This window comes from Cebus imitator, unplaced genomic scaffold, assembly GCF_001604975.1.
Source record: "Cebus imitator isolate Cc_AM_T3 unplaced genomic scaffold, Cebus_imitator-1.0 Scaffold235, whole genome shotgun sequence".
NCBI classification, from domain to species: Eukaryota; Metazoa; Chordata; class Mammalia; order Primates; family Cebidae; genus Cebus; species Cebus imitator.
In genome coordinates, this window is record NW_016107550.1 from 792,036 (window position 1) to 803,649 (window position 11,614).

The 11,614-nt window shown below is 46.6% G+C and overlaps 1 protein-coding gene across 2 annotated transcripts in view; it reads left to right on the forward strand.

Annotated features, from left to right (window-relative positions):
- Positions 1–8,466: 8,466 nt before the first annotated feature.
- The window catches only part of OAT (ornithine aminotransferase), a 22,646-nt gene continuing 19,498 nt past the window's right edge, over positions 8,467–11,614 (forward strand). Inside the window, exon 1 of one of the 2 annotated variants that reach the window (XM_017497872.2) lies at positions 8,467–8,568. The gene's annotated coding sequence lies outside the window, so the exon portion shown is untranslated. Of the gene's footprint in view, positions 8,569–11,372; positions 11,397–11,614 lie in introns of those variants that run through there. The other variant, XM_037727619.1, reaches the window with a different exon arrangement.

Genomic DNA, 11,614 nt, shown 5'->3' on the forward strand with positions numbered 1-11,614 from the left:
AAAAAAAAAAAAAAGAAGTAGCTAGAGAAGAGTCACATATGTCGGTGATCCTCAGAACAGCCCCTTTACACCATGGGGTAAGTGAGGCTTGGGGTCTCAGGTTACCCAGGTAACTATGGATAGAGTCAGGATTTGACTGCTGGATTGCCTCAATCCAAAGCCTGCTCTCTGAAGCACTCTATGGTACAAACACTGGGTGCTCTGGGGCCTGGCTAAACATGTTTCTTAGAGCATCAGCCACAGTCAAGACTGACACCAGCATGTGCCTCCGAGGGCCAGGGCTGAAATGTATTTAATTGCTTTGATTTTCTTTGGAATCAAAGGGCTGTGCACTGCCCTTTGCAAGTTAGGAGCATTGCAGAAACAGTTCAAAATTGAATTACCAATGGGGAGAGGCCAGGCATGGTGACTCACACCTGTAATCTCGGCTACTAGGGTAGGTATAGTCTGGGTGTGGTGGCTCACCTCTGTAATCCTAGCACAGAAGGCCAAGGTGGGCAGATCATTTGAGGTCAGGAGTTCGAGACCAGCCTGTCCAACATGGTGAAAACCCTAAAAATACAAAAATCAGCTGGACGCAGTGGTGTGTTCCTGAAATTCCAGCTACTCGGGAGGCTAATTTTTGTATTTTTAGTAAAGACCGGGTTTCACCATGTTGGCAAGGCTAGTTTTGAACTCCTGATCTCAAATGATCCACTTGCCTTGGCCTCCCAAAGTGCTGGGATTACAGGCGTGGGCCACCGTGCCCGGCTTCCTATTCCACTATTACAGATGTGGCAGCCACAAAAGCAGAGTATATTGATGACCCAAATACCAGGATGAGCATTGCTTTTGGTGAACTCGATTTTCCAAAACAGTGAAACCCTCTGGAAAATTCTGTGCAAAAAACATTAAATGTTTTCGGCAAAGATGAAATGATTTGCAATTCCCATTCTATTAATATATTTATTTCATAGCATTTAGCTTTGAAATTCAAAGAATTAAAAGCTTCATTTATTTAGGTCAATAATCTCAGGAGGCTGGGCGTGGTGGTTCACGCCTGTAATCCAAGCACTTTGGAGGCCAAGGTGGGCGGATCACCTGAGGTCAGGAGTTCAAGACCAGTCTGACCAACATGGTGAAACCCGTCTTTAAAAAAAAAAAATAATAATAATCTCAGCAATAAACCCTGGAAATTTTTCTTTTCTGGTTTGTTTTTATTATAGTCTAACTTCAAAGAGTCAGAATTAAGGTCCTCAAAAGAAAAGTGCTGGGTGCAGTGGCTCACACCTGTAATCCCAGCACTTTGGGAGATTGAGGCAGGTGGATCATTTGATGTCAAGAGTTCAAGACCAGCCTGACCAACATGGTGAAAATCCATCTCTACTAAAAATACAAAAATAATTAGTCAGGTGTGGTGGCCCACACCTGTAATCCCATTTACTCAGGAGGCTGAGGCAGGAGAATCGCTTGAGCATGGGAAGCAGAGGTTGTGGTGAGCTGTGATCACACCATTGCACTCCAATCTGGGTGACACAGTGAGACACTGTCTCAAAAACAACAACAAAAGAAAAGTAATCAAGCTGGGCATGGTGGCTCATGACTGTAATCCTGTAATCCCAGCACTTTGGGAGCCGAGGCGGGTGGATCACAAGGTCAGCAGTTCGAGACCAGGCTGGCCAACATGGTGAAACCGCATCTCTACTTAAAAAAAAAAAAAAAAAAAGAGCCAGGCATGGTGGTTTTCGCTTGTAATCCCAGCTACTCAAGAGGCCAAGGCAGGAGAATTGCTTGAACACAGGAGGAAGAGTAAGATTTTTTTTTCTTTGAGACAGTGTCTCTAAAAATGTCTGTACAGTATATTTTTTTAGAGGCAGTGAGCCAAGATTGCGCCACTGCACTCCAGCATGGGCCTCAGAGCAAGACTCTGTCTCGGGAAAAAAAAAAGAAAAGAAAAGTAATCAAAGTTATCTAAACTTTGGCACTCAGTTTGCCATCATGGAATCAATACAAAAAAATCATTGCAAAACACACTGATCTTCTCGGTACCTAAATAGATAAGGATATAAAGTAAATGTTTAACTAGTACTTGAGGTTAATTTTTTTAAATTAATGAGCAATGTAATATTCTTTAAATAAATACTGCTGTTTATTCCTGAAATTTTTATCAAAAATTTTTATTTCAACCTTTTTTGTTCTTAGTCAAAATTCTTACTTCTGATTAAATGTCTCAAATGTGGAACATGATCTGTAGAACACGTAGTTTCTCTGCTGCCCACATGACCTATTTCGTAACACTGGTGGGGGCCCTTTACTTTGGAATCTTGGATTCTTGGATTTCTGTGTCTTTAAAAGGGTTACATTAGTTTTTTTTTTTTTTTTTTTTTTTTTTTTTTTTAAGAGTCTTGCTCTGTTGGTGCAATGGTGCGATCTTGGCTCATGGCACACTCCCCTCCTGGGTTAAAAAGATTCTCCTGCCTCAGCTTCCTGAGTAGCTGGGATTACAGGCACTCACCATCATGCCCAGCTAATTTTTCTTTTCTTTCTTTCTTTCTTTTATTTATTTTTTTATTTTATTTTTATTTTTGTAGAGACCAGGTTTTGCCATGTTAGCCAGGCTGGTCTTGAACTCCTGACCTCAGGTGATCTGCCCACTTTGGCCTCCCAAATTGCTGGGATTATAGGCATAAACTGCTGAGCTGGGCCTAGATTAGGTTTTAAAGACTGTCTTCAGCTCTAAAATCTATTCTGTATTTGCATCTCTATGTTCATAAGAAAGAAAACATTTAGTGCTGCACAGTTGAGAAAATAAAAAAAAAAAGGAAAAAAAAAGAAAGAAAACATTATTTTTCACTACATATTGAGACTTAGCTTCAGGAGCCTAATGGCTTTTTATACGTTTGCTTTAGGGCTGATTTGAATAGCCCTGACCCCCTGCTTGGTGAGCTGCACGTACCTGGTCCTCCTCCATCTCTCTTCTGGCATTTTCTGTTCCCCTCTGCTCCATACCCAGTCTTTCAGGCACACAGCATCCTCAGCCCCCCAGCTCTCAAGATCCTCGCAGAGGCTCCCCTCCAGATCTCATGCCACATCCCGAGAATTGTCCAACTCCTCTCCAGACAACTGTACATGTGCCAGGCCCAGGTGACATTCCTTCAGCAGGACAGTTAGCAAAGCATAAATGGGCAATAATGCTTTGAAGTATCCTCCTGCTTTCAACTCAAGCTTCTAGGGCTTTAATCTGAATAGATGTTACTATTCTAGGGGTGAGGAGAGGCTTTTGGGATCTCAGAACCACTCCCATAATGCCTACCTGCTCTGCCTCTAATTCCTGACCAGAGGAATAAAGAGAAGCAGTGATAAACGAGTGTAGAATAGTAATTTCTACTAGAGCTACGCAGAGATGGGCACTGGGAGGCTGTGAAAATCCTGCAAAACAAGCTCTGCCTTTAAGAATTTAGATCTGGTTGGGAAGATAAGACACTGTCAACCTTAAATAACTAGATTCAGAAAATGATGTGATGTATAGAGTTGATTCAAGCCCAAAGCTTGGAGGATGGCCACCTGGGAGCATCCATTCCAGTTGCCCTGACCATACACTCTGATTGACATCAGTTATAAGTGGGTATTTTGTTTTTGTTTTTGTTTTTTGAGACAGAATCTTGCTCTGTCACCCAGGCTGGAGTGCAGTGGCGTGATCTCTGATCGCTGCAACCTCCACTTCCTAGGTTCAAGAGATTCTCCTGCCTCAGCCTCTTGAGTACCTGGGATTACAGGCGTATGCCACACCCCCAGCTAATTTTTGTATTTTCAGTAGAGATGGGGGTTTCACTGTGTTGGCCAGGCTGGTCTTGAACACCTAACATCAAATGATCCTCCCGCCTCTGACTCCCAAAGTATTGGGATTATAGGCTCGAGCCACCACCCTGGCCCCTGAGTGGGTTTTTTTTTTGTTTGTTTGTTTTTGAGACGGAGTTTCACTCTTGTTACCCAGGCTAGAGTGCAATGGCACGATCTCGGCTCACCGCAACCTCCATCTCCTGGGTTCAGGCAATTCTCCTGCCTCAACCTCCTGAGTAGCTGGGATTACAGGCACATGCCACCATGCCCAGATAATGTTTTGTATTTTTAGTAGAGACGGGGTTTCACCATGTTGACCAGGATGGTCTCGATTTCTTGACCTCGTGATCCACCCGCCTCGGCCTCCCAAAGTGCTGGGATTACAGGCTTGAGCCACAGCGCCCGGCTTTGAGTGGGTTTTTAAGGAAAAAAAGAAAAGGCATTCCTAAATTGTTTACCAAGAATTTACATTAAAACAACAAGCTACTCAGATTTCGTGAGAGCCTGAAAAATTAAAAACAAAAACAAGCTACTGATTGTCTCTACCAAAAAGATACAAAAGATACATTTTTTTTGGTAACATAAGTTCCAGGAAATTGAAGATAATAAGCACCTACGCCCTGGGCATGAGCTGTGGGGAGCGGGGGACTGCTGTCCAGTGCTGGTGTTTTTCTGTCCTGGTTTTGCACACCTTGCATACCTGCTATGAGTGAGTTTTCTTTTCTCAACGTTGATATAGCTATAGAGCTAGAGAGATATTGTAGGTTAAAAAAATGACTGTAGGCCAGGCATGGTGGCTCACACCTGTAATCCTAGCACTTTAGGGGGTTGAGACCGGAGGATCACTTGAGCCCAGGAGTTCCAGACTAGTCTGGGCAAGATGTTGAGACCTCGTCTCTGTGTATATTTTTAAATTGGAAAAAAAAAAAAAAAAAAGACTGCAGGCTGGCCCTAAGTGGACAGGAAGTGCTCAGGAGGAGGACGGCAGCCTCAGCCATCAGGGCGGGTCTCACTTGGGGGAAGGGAAGGAGCTGTAGCCAAAGTTCTTAGGTGGAGCTTACCTCAGGGGAGAGAAAAATTAATATTCCCATCAGGCACAGTCTCATATTAGGACACATAGATGAACAGCAAAATTTCTGAGTCACTGTCTATAGTTCCGAGTATAGAATATCAGAACTTTTACCACTGATCCGTCTCCCACCTTCTTCGATGCCTCGCTTAACTTGCTCCTCCCAGATCCCTGCTTTTCTGGACTTAAAGGCAGTTTGTGCTCCACCAGACATAAATACCTGCCCTGACTTGGTGCACTGAGAGCGGGAAGGATGAGTTACACATGCTGCCCAGACTTCTGCTGCGAAGACATCTTTTTAGGGTAAATATAATCTGGGAAACAAAATTCCTCCTGCTGGGTAAAAACCAAACACTTATTTTCTCTGTGTCATTATCAGTTTTCCTCCCTGGCTGTCAGCTTGGAATTTCCTTTTGAATCATTTGAAGCTCAGGTATATGGAGGCTACACTAATAACAAGTCAGGACAAGCTGGACGGTGAAGGACGTAGTGAAAAGCAAGAGACCTGCGTAGTCCACATGTTGTTTTTCTGGTCTCTAAATAATAGAGAGTTGCCTGTATAAGAAAATCAATGATTCTTTCCTTTTAAAAATATATACATATATATATATATGTGTATATATATATATATATATACATATATATATATATATATATATATATATATATATATACATATATATATATAGTTGCAGCTTTTTTAGATGGCCGATGTTGCAAGATTTTTGTTCACACCTGTTAAAGGCATGTTTCTGGAACTTCTCCCTCCTTACCGAAGAGACTCATATGGGTTGGGCACGGTGGCTCATGCCTGTAATCCCAGCACTTTGAGAGGCCAAGGTGGGCAGATTGCTTGAGTCCAGGAGTTCAAGACCAGCCTGGGCAACATGGTGAAATCCTGTCTCTACCAAAAAGATACAAAAATCAGCTGGGTGTAGTGGCATGTGCTTGAAGTCCCAGTTACTCAGGAGGCTGAAGTGGGAGGATCCAGGAGGTGGAGGTTGCAGCGAACCATGACCTTGCCACTGCACTCCAGCCTGAGCACCAGAGTGAGACCCTGTCTCAAAAAAAAAAAAAAAGAAAAAGGGACTCACATGGTCTTGCCTGATGTGAAACCCCTTGCAAGGTCAGGCTGAGGCACTCAAGGGACATTTGTAGAATGAACTGATGAAATGAATGTAGGTCTTGGATGTCTGCTATGAGGGCCACTCTTTTTGTTCTCAGGTTTTATTGTCCCCGTATAGTTAATTACTTGACTTATTAATAGTTAGAGACTCAAAAATCTTTGTAATGTACATTTTACCTTTATATTTCTAGATTGCACCAATAAAATGCATACAAATAAAGCAGCTCTGTTGCTTGGTTGAAAAGAAGCAGGTTTCAAGTTCAGGTCTCCCTGTCAAGGCCACGTTATGCTGAAAAACAACTGCTAGTACAGAAACCATAAAATGTTATCTTGCTCTCTGGACCTATTGCATTTTTCTGATAAGAGAAAAGAGATAAAACCCAGACATTCTTGAAAACTCCTTAGAGCACCTTGTCTGTGAGCCCCAAGCCATTGCAGAGTACTTTGTGTTACCCCTGGATCCTGGGTGCCATATGCCTCTCCTGAACCCACCTGCTCCTCCTTGGCAAGGCATAACTGGGGATTCTTGGGCTCTATTAGAGTTCCAAGAGCTGGGCATGGCCCTACATACCTGCCCAGGTTTATAGAGCAGGGCCATGGAGAAACCATTCCTTTCTAACCCCTTGGGCAGGATAAACTAACTTCCAGGAAATTAATCACATTGTATTGGGTGCTGTGGAGGAACATCAAAAAAATAAAAGGCAACGTTCTGCCCTCAGTGAGTTCCAGAAAGCTCATGGCCACAACGGCCTGAGACGGTCTGAGAGAGTGATCTCGGTCTAGGGGAGATTGAGCCCAGGAGGACGGAATCCCTTTTGGTGTCTTGCTCTGCATATCTGCAGATGTTAGCTCTGCTGTTCACAGCTCTGCACCCATATCACTTGCTTACCCCTACCATTCAGCATGGACTTTACTTTCTGCTTAGCTAAGACTTACCTTAGCCAGTTATGCATATTGAATGTCTTCCAATTGCTCCCCTACCTGTCTCCACCATTTTCTACCCTGCTGTGTGTCCCAGGAGGCTGATCTGTCTTAAAGGGCTCCCTGGCCTCTGGCCTCCCAATGGCTTCAGCCCATGTGGAAGTCTGACAGGAGATGCTTATCATCCAGCCACCAGCCATGCAGTTGCTGATGACTTCGGTGATCAGGTAGCCTTTCCCACACTCCTCTTTTTGGGTTCTGGACTTCTGGAAATCCCCTTGGAGCCCTTTAGGCCTGGGGTAGATAATGGCTGTCTCTGATGCACGAGATTCAGGTTATTTATCCATTCCTTGTGGTTTACTTGCCTACATTGATTGATCGATTGGTTGATTAAGATGGTCTGGCTTTGTTGCCCAGGCTGGAGTGCAGTGGTGCGGTCATAGCTCACTGGAGCCTAAACCTCCTGGGCTCAAGTGATCTCCCACCTCAGCCTTTGGAGTAGATAGGAATACAGGTATGCCATCACACCAGGTTCATTTTTAATTTTTTTGTAGAGACAGGGTCTCACTATGTCGCCCAGGATGGTCTGGAACTCCTGGGATCAAGCAGTCCTCCTGCCTTGGTCTCTCAAAGTGCTGGGATTACAGGCGTGAGCCACCGGCATCCACCACCACGTTTTAGGAAATGTTCAAGTTGGAGTGTGCCCTGTTTCCAGCTGGGACCCTGACTGGTTGCTGTGGTCTGATGGAATGTGGTGCCGGCAGCTGCCAGCGCCTGCCCTCTGAGAGGGGTGGTGAGGGGCACAACAGGACCAGACTGCCCCTATCTGTTGGATGACTCTGGGTAAGTCGCTTCTCCTCTCTGGGTCTCTGTTTCCCAATATTTAACATAAATGTTGTAGGCTAAGTGAAGCCGAAGTCCCTTCCGATTCTAACATGAGATTGTCCTGGAATATCTATTTTGTGTTCTAAACTTAATAACAGGCTGTGGAGGACACCACGGGCAAATCTGTACTCTAAGTGGGTTGCTGTCACTCAGGTATCTGACAGCAGCCGCTAACTGGTGGCGGTTTTCCAGAGGCAGCGACGACGTCTAGAGGTGGGTTCAGAGGCACAACTAAGCCACGCGGCGCAACAGGGCTCAAGGGCATGGGGCTCCCGCAGCTGTGGCTGGGGCAGAGCTGGGGCCCGTCCCTCCCTCCGCGAGCGCAGGGCTGGCGGTCCAGCTCACGTCTCTCAGTCTCCAGCCACACCCGGTCCGCGCAACTGGGGCCCAACAGACTTTTCCTTTTCGGGCCTCAGTCTTCTCGCCAACAAAGGGCGGACAATGACCTTTCTCGTCCCGCCAGAGGAGGCGACCGAGGGGCCTGAGCGCAGGGACAGGCAGGCGGGCCCAGGAGGCGCGAGCGCTGATCGAACCCGCGGGAGGAGCAAAGGTCCGTGATGCTCGGCCGGGCAGGCGGGGCGGAGGACGGGGCCCACGGGATTGGCGCCCTGCCCTCCGCCCCAGCCAATGAGCGGCGAGGGTGTCTTGGGGGCGGGGCGGAATCAGCCTTTAAGCCGCTGTGACCCGCCTGGTCGCCGCCGCGCTTCGTAGACGCCGTGCGCTCCCGGTCTTCCTCAGGTGCCGTCAGGTACTGCGCGGGCGCAGCGGTCCTGGGGCCGTGGCTAGGGCCTGGGCCCGGGTACCCTGACGGCGGCCTGGGAGGCGGGCGGGCGAGGGGTGGCTGCGGCCCGGGTTCCGGGGAGCCGGCTGAGGGGGCGCACTGGGCTCTGGCCGGGGAACGAGCCCCATCTCCGTGGCCCGTTTACTCCGCGGGCCGCTCGGATCCGGGCGACCTGGAGTCGCCGGCTTGCGCGCAGCCTCGGCGGGCAGGGGTGTGGCACCCCCGCGGCCTGCAGGCCGGAGTCTTGGATCCCGCCCAGAGCTGCCGTTGGGCGGGCCATGGGGCGGGAGGCAGGGAGAGGCTGAGGATGTGGCAGCTGCGCCTGCCAGACCGGGCGGAGCCGCCGCCCCCTGCGCTCGCGGCCTGTGCAGGCCAGGACTCTGCCCCACCCGGCTCGGAGCCCCCAAGACCCCGAGGCGCCCCGGGGTTCTGGGAGGAGGTCTTTGGGTACCCTCGGTTCCTGGGGTCTGCGTGGAGGCTGCGTTCTGGGGAGCGGGGAGCTGCGCAGTAAACCGGTGGCCCTGGTCACGCGGCTGGGGCGCTGATGGAGCCTTGGAGGGCTCGGTCCTCCCGGCCGGCTCCTGCGCCTTGCAGCTCGGCCTGCCCGTCGCTCCCCTCCTCCAGCCTATGATTTTTTTCTCCACCCTTTGTCGAAATAAATAAAATTACGGAGGCAGAACCTTTCCTACACTAATGTGCAGGTTAATTATATGGTGTGGGGGGATGGGGAACAACAGGACTTTTCGAAGGAAAACCTCCAGCTGCTAGTTGAGGTTTTTTTTTCTTTCTTTTTTTTTTTTGGGCAAACCCTGCTGATCATCAGTAAATGGGTCTTCGAGGGTGGGACGGGAGGGGTCATTGTTCGCCCTTTGCTGGCGAGAGGACTGGGGCTAGAAGTCACCTGGGCACTCACCCTGTGACCCACCGTCTCCTTCTTTGTCACTCTGCATCTTACCTTCTTGGTGTTCAGTTTTACCTCGTAGATAAATTACAGTGATAAATTAAGGGAGAAAAGAGACTGACTTTGGAATGAAGTGGCTTTACCTTAAGAGATAACTAATGTTCAGTTGTTAAATTCTAAATTTCTCCTTCTGGGATTGAAAGAGTTTCTGTGGCTAAGCTAGTTCTTTCAGTTAAACCCGGAACTGTTCTTTAGATTGTAATCCAAAACTCTTACCTATGTGAAATAACAATAGATTCCTTTCATTAGAATATCGCGGTTATGTCTTTAGGTGAATCTTTTCATAAAAACACGAGTTACCTATGATCCCAGCACTTTGGGAGGCCGAGCGGGTGGATCACGAGGTCAAGAGATCGAGACCATCCTGGTCAACATGGTGAAACTCAGTCTCTACTAAAAATACAAAAATTAGCTGGGCATGGTAGCCCACGCCTGTAGTCCCAGCTACTCTGGAGGATGAGGCAGGAGAATTGCTTGAACCCAGGAGGCGGAGGTTGCGGTGAGCCGAGATTGTGCCATTGCACTCCAGCCTGGGTAACAAGAGCGAAACTCTGTCTCTCTCTCTCTCTCTCTCACACACACACACACACACAAAACAAAAAAAAACAAAACAAAACAACAACAACAACAAAACCAGTTAAATTAAAAAGCTTACTTTTGGTCAGGCACGGAGGCTCACACCTGTAATCCCAGCACTTTGGGTGGCCGAGGTGGGCGGATCACCTGAGGTCAGGAGTTTGAGACCAGCCTGGTCAACACTGTGAAACCCTGTCTTTACTAAAAATACAAAAATTAGCCAGACGTCGTAGTGTGGGCCTGTAATCCCAGCTACTCAGGAGACTGAGGCAGGAGAATCGCTTGAACCCGGGAGGTGGAGGTTGCCTTGAGTTGAGATCGGGCACGACCCTTGGGGGACAGATTCCGTTTCAAAAAAAAAGCTTATAGTTTTGGGTTTAAAGTTTTTCATGGTGTTAAAGAATAGCTTTGCATCTGCCACCAAAGAAAAACCCAGTATGACTTTAAATAGTAAACTTTTTTTTTTGGCAGTCATCTTCGACTAATAAATAGTAAACATTTTTTAAAAGATGTTTTTTTCCCTTAAAGCGGCTGTCTTAATATGTATTGTTCCCATAGCTTGCCTTTATTACAGTTATTTGTGTGCATATTTTATGTCCTTTAGTGAGTTTTTGAGGACCAGTCAAATCTGAAACATTTACAAACAGCGATGAATGGACTGAATTTGGATGTGTGTGGAGGATGCGCTGTAGTTGACCCGAGTCCCTTTTCAGTAGTAAAACTAGCTGTTTGCCAGTAATGCACTTGACTTGGATTTAAGCCAGAATACTGATTACGCAAAAGAGACTTCTGTTGGTAGGCCTGTATTTGTGAATAGTTACCTCAGGAAAAGTAAATATTTGTCCAAATAACAAGAACAAATTTACTCCTCAAGTTGAATATTTCAAATGGCTTTTGAATGACTTTATACTATTCCTTTAGAATAAGAAAATAATTTTTAAGAGTGTAGGCTAAATTAACTTCAGCATTAAGCCTTTTGTGGAAATCCTACTGTAAAGTAAGTATGTTTTATGTAGATGGATGGGCTGGATGGAGGAAGGGAGTAATAGTAGCCTGGAGGACTCCGTTAATTATGTGGATAAAACCTTCAGTGTTAGAATGCTTGCTTGCCAATGCAATTTGTTCTCATATCCAGGACCTGAGTATGTGCCTCAGGTCAATGCATGATAGCAGCCCGGAACACATTATTCTGACCTTTGAAGGCCATGAGATTACATGAAGTGAACTTTTGATGAAGAGATGAGTGATTCCAGATGAGGTCAGAGAGTGACCACACCCTTTTAGAGTTAGACTCAACTTGGTTAGGGATAGGTGATCCCATAGTTTTGAACACTTGCTATCTTGACTCTCTCAGGAGTCCTCAGTAAGACTGACCTCATTTATTTTTTATTTTATTTTATTTTATTTTATTTTTTTTGAGACGGAGTTTCGCTCTTGTTACCCAGGCTGGAGTGCAATGGCGCGATCTCGGCTCAC